The following is a 5,774-nucleotide window of genomic DNA, read 5'->3' as shown; positions in this document are numbered from 1 at the left end:
ATATTCAAAACGCGCCTGGATGCAATCCTGTGCAATGTGCTCTAGGTGACCCTGCTTGAGCAGGGGGGTTGGACTAGATGATCTCCAGAGGTCCCTTCCAACCTCAGCGATTCTGTGATTCTGTTTTGCTTGCTGTTGTCAGAGCACCACAGTTGCCCTCCAGTCTCCTGGAAGACCCTTGATGGACAGGAAGACGCACATGTTTCTTGTTTGCACAAAAAAGAAAATGAGTTGCCTAGTTTAAACTCCCTTCCTTCCCAGGCTAGTGTCAGGCTGAACGTTTCAAAGGCTGTGTACTGTATAGAGAGATCCAGGAGCAGGACCTTATCAAAGTAACAGTAATCTACAGGTGCTAGCCCAGTGAGCTGAAATCCTTTGGAACTGGTGGAAATAGCCAGAATACAGATTTAATATCACATTTGTGCATGTTGTATCCTTGGGCTGTGTTCTGTAACCGTGGCTACTTCTGCATAAAAAAATATAATACCAAACCAAATACTGAGTCTGTACTGTATTCTTACCTTAGCCTCCGAAGAGCAGATTTTTTCATCTCAACTTTTCTTAGAAAACATTCCTGGATAAAATAGCCATTTGTATGGCACTATTGCAGTCAAAGAAGAAACTCTTACTTCACCTGAAAGCATGCTGCTTCTCCCCCTTTGCCTGCAGTGCCTTCATTTGAGTCTTGCAACAAAAGTTCTGAAATAGCTCTGCTTCTTAAGCTGTAATGAAACCATGTCTTTATACATGGCCTATGTTATTCTATGGAGCTTATCCAAGATAACTGAGCTTTAAGCATCTTCTGGACTACTGCTTCCTCCTTTTGTACCTGTCAGAGTAATGGACCTTTAACTCTTGGCCCTTGGTGACCTTTCTTTCTGTGGCTAGAATCATCCATGTTGTGTAGGACCTTCCTTTGCTTTATTCAAACATGGGGACCTTGCCAGCTCCCTTGCCTTCACTTTCTCTTTGCTGTTTTACAAATGCTGTACAGTGACGCTGGGATTGCAGTAAGACAAAAAGACTGCTGTACAGGCAGTTGTTACCAAAACTACATTTTGGATTTTGTATTCCCTATACCCATTGAAACTTCTTGGAAAGGGTGCAAATAGAGCCATGCATTTCTGCAAAAGTTTAAATTCCTCATCTCTTGCAACTCTATTCCATTATTTCTCAAAGTCTGACTTCTTGTCATGTATGCTCACCTGTGATATGCCCTTAATACAAGATCAAAATATTTGAGACTCTTATTAATCAAATCAGAGAAGGCTGTTGTCCAGTTTTTTATTGACTAAGAAGCTTTAGCTTTTATATTTGCCCTTTTATTCTTCCTCTCTTATTTTATTCTTCCTCTTCGTTTTCTCCTAGTGTTTTCCATGTCTCTTTTTCTACCTTTGTATTTTTCACTTCATTTTCACAAGAGAATGGTGTGCTTGGCACAGTGCTTCCCAGTTCTTTCCTCAGAAGTCTTTGCTGGTTTACCTCAAGGGCTTGAGTATTCCCAATGCTGTCGTGGGGGTGTGGAAACAACACAATAAAATGTTTCAGCTATTGTTGTTTATTGTTAATCTTCAGGCTGAATTTCTGCCCTCTTGAAAGGGGGACTCGTACAGTTGTCTCTAATGGTAAAGCAGTAGGATAACTCAACTCTGCTTTATAACTTTATAAACAGAGCATTGCTTAATGCATGTGATACCCTAGATGGAATTACAGTAGTTCAGTGCAACTCTCTCTCTCTCTCTCTCTTTTTTTTAAAGCTACAGTTGACACTGTTTTACCTATTGCAGTGAATTGCTGTTGTTCAGAGAATCATCTGCTTTTGAAATGGTTGTTTTGTAGAGTATGTTGCTACTGATAACCTCTTCCCAATTAATCCAAAGAAAAATATGCTTGCTTTGTAAGAACATGCTTTAATTCTGATGTTAGTGTTCTGGTTAGTGTCCTGTTTATTTCAGAGGAGACCACTGTGGTTGACTTGAAGGAATATATGCTGAGTTCTTGAGGTATATCCTTTTCTGCAGAATGTGTTGGATTGTGAGTTTGTCTTGTAAATTGTGACAGGCATTCTCAGGAGAGAAATTTTCAGGATTTGTGGACTGCTAGTTGCTATTAATTCTACTCTCAGATATTGATTTCACATTTCTTCTTTTTATTCTTCTAGCTCAGATGATGAATAGCTGTATCTAAAGTTAGTTTAGGTACAACACTAAATAACTATATTTGGTTTCTACTGAAAATGGTATTTTTAGCCATGTCATACCCTTAAATTTTACTTGGTTCCATTCTTAAATCAGAAGTCATCTGGAATGCCGAGATGAAAAACTTTGTAGTTATTTCAGTTACTGCATCCTCCGTCTGGTTTTGCTGTTGCCTTGTGCTGCGTAATTTCACACACATGCTCAGTGTTCAGTGCATGTGGTAGCTTTTGTGGTGAGAATAATTACAATATTAACGCTTTTACAAGTTCCTGTAAAATGGTTTCTTACCATAATAATTTTGGAAAGTATTCAGGTTGTTTTGTTCCCTTAGAATGTAGTTTACACTTTGTTTTCGTGTGTTCTGGTTTTTGGGGGAGTGAGCACTGTGGGTCCCTCTGTTCTAGAACACTTTGTAATATTCTACGGTGTGTGGTGTATTTGTATTTCTAAATGAGCTTGGTGAACAGCCACTGGTGGCATCATGTCCTTTGTCTGTGTAGGCTAGATTGCTATCACCTTTTTTTTATAAATTGAAACAAATAACTCCCAATGACTTTTTTTTGCTCCTAGATTGAAATTTAGGATTAGAGAAAGAATCTGAAATCTTTAAAGTATGGCTTCTTTTATTTCCTTTCAAAACTTCAGAAAGACCCTTTACTAACAGTACATCCACAAAGCTAATGGCAGGGAAAGGACGAGGAAAGGGAAAGGATGAAAATGATTTAATTTAAATCTTTAAAAAAAAATCTTTATTTGAAGCTGAGAAGAGGAAAAACTACACTTTTGGGGGAGAATGTGGTATTAAAGTAGAAAATATATTTGAAAAATAGCAAGAAATATAGCTTTTTAGTTAAAAATGAGTACAAATTCTGCCTCTTACATACCTTAAAATGGGAAAATGTTAGTGAAGCTGTAATGTGTTAAGATACTGTTGATAAACTTACAGAAGAGCTAGACCTCTGCTCTGTAATGTATCAGACATTGGTGCTTCAATGCATCACTATGCTTATTCCAATTTTAATTGCTATTTTATAGTATAATTGTCATCTTTTCCCTTTTTAAAGTTGTGACATAAAGGTTTGCTGGAAGCCACTTCTGAACTAGTAGATATCTAGTACTAATGAGTCAGAAGTTGCCTCAGATTTGCTGGCGTCTCTTTCAAATGGATCCACCTTAAAGATAACCATGCATTCTAGTGGAACAGCTTTTGCTGATGTAAACTATTTTACATTACTTGGGAAACTTCATTTTGTCTAGTGGGGTCTGCTTATATTGCACATGGATTGGACTAGAGAACTTCCAAGAAGTACAAAGGATAGATTAAGGGGTGAAGGGAAGTGCCATTATTTTTGTCCTACTGTGAATTTATAATTTTAAGCATGCTCTGAGTAAGAATAGCTGTAGAATAAAGAATTTCTCTTCTATAAAGCTCGTGTCATTAGAGATGAAAACATAACCCATAAGTAGCTGGCTCCCGTAGGAACAGAACCCAACCTGGGACTGTGGTCAGCTACAGTCAGTTTCGGAAATACATGATATGTAGTCGGATCCAAATACAGCTGATAGTGAGTACCCACAGACCACAGTTACCTAGAGATCTCTCATAGCACTGTTGGCTTCAGCAGTACAAATGCCTCTTTCTTGAACCTTTCTAGCAGTTGTACCAGCCCAGGTGCTTAAGGGATGACTGGGGAATTGTGTTGCTCTTTTTTGCTGGGTTATTTTTAAGCAGGATCAGTTTCCTGAGCTGATTCATTGGTCCCATACAATGGGACAGGTTAACATGGTGGCTCCCAAGCACTTATTATTTAACTTGGTTTTGCTGACGAAGATGTGTGTTCAACCACAGTTCAAGTGGTATCTGATGTGAGGTAAGAAATTAAGAGATTACACCATTTTACTCAAAGACACTTTAATGTGTTGGGGAAAGAGTTAAGTAGATGCAGGATGAGATGTAAATACAAGATTACAAGGTAGCTTGGCGATGTGTGCATCCTTTTTGTATTCTCTTGACAAAAGTGAATCTGCTACTATGAGCTTGAAGAGAAGGTGCAAAATTTGAAGAAAGGCTGGAGCAGGTTTCTGGAAACCATCTGTAAAGACAATGTAATTGCAGTCTGCAGGTGGTAGTCTGAGACGGAGCAGACCTCCGTTGCCACTGGACGGCTCTGAAAGCACTGGAGAGAAGCACTTCTCCGTCATTCTGCTTCCCCCTCCTCCGTTATTGGCTCAGTTTGTGTGAAGATGCTGGATGCCATATCCCTTTTTAACTCGTTTTTCATAGTGTTGTAATTTTTAGATGAGAGTTTATCGTGTGTCGTTGGACAGATGGCTTCCTTACTACCTAGTTTCTGTCAAATGATTTTGGGTTGCAGTATTTGAGTTATTCTCACTTATCTTTTAATTGAATTTGTAATAGACTTCTAAAATATCTCTGTGGTACATTTTAACTGTATTTCTTCCCAAGGAATACAGAACCCATTGGGTTTAAATTTATTTATTTTTAAAAGCCAGGGAGGACTGCTCATGATGTAATCAAAGCTCCTATGAGATTACATCCAGCGACTTCTGAGTGGAGTGCCAAATCAGCTGTTAAAGTGGGCACGAGTTTTCAGACACTGTTCAAATTCAGTGTGTGAAAAATCTACTGTCCCCTTTAATAACTCATTGCATCAGTTATGTTACTTTCCTTGCTTGGATAGCTGCATTAGAGTAACAAATGCAAAGGTCTTTCTTTACTTTTATTCAAGGTATCAGCTTCTCTTTTACTGGGGATAACTACTGATCTGGTAATTTATTATGTTTGCATTGTTTGTAGTGAAAACAAATGTTTCAATTTTAGGTGGTGTTACTAGGCTTTTTCTAAGGTATACATGCAAAAAATCATTTGGGTTTGGATTTATTAGATGTTTTGAATTTAGTGGAATTCCTTCTTTAATTTAGATTTTATTTAAGGCATAGAATACTGCCCCCTCCCACACACACTCTAAGGCAGAACATACTATGTTATAGGGAACTGCTTATTTGTAGGCACCATATCTGATTTTTATTTTTCCCTGGGATGCTAGAGGATTAGAGCAGATTATGGTGTTGGGATAATGTCTGACTCCTTGTGTTCCATTTAGTCATAAATAAAACCCTGAAAAATCTGAATGTTGCTATGGTGATGTTAGTAAAAGCCTGGAATATGGAGTAAGTGAGCCGCTTAGAAGCATAATGTCATTTATAATAATGAGCATGCCATAGTTATAAACAGTAGATGAGTTTAGCTGATGCTCTGTAGCTTTTATAGCCTGCATCAGATTCTGAGAGCAGATTAGTAAATTAAATTCATATGAATATGCTGTTTAGTAACTTGCAACTACTGACCTTTTAACAAATGGAAATGTATATTTGTATTTTGTCTGTTTACTTTCTAACTCTAATATTTTTTCACTATCACAGAGAAACAAGCAACACTTTCGCTCTTTGTGTGCGTCATTTCACATGATGGTCTGACAGAATAAAAAAATTCAGCTCACAGTAATTTTGCTTTAAGCTGTGTAAACAGCAAATTTTTTTCTTCTGAAAGCGTAG

This window comes from Apteryx rowi, unplaced genomic scaffold (genome assembly GCF_003343035.1).
Source record: "Apteryx rowi isolate R43461 unplaced genomic scaffold, aptRow1 scaffold_383, whole genome shotgun sequence".
Taxonomy (NCBI): Eukaryota; Metazoa; Chordata; class Aves; order Apterygiformes; family Apterygidae; genus Apteryx; species Apteryx rowi.
The sequence above is the reverse complement of the archived record's forward strand: the minus strand, read 5'-3'. Positions refer to the sequence as shown.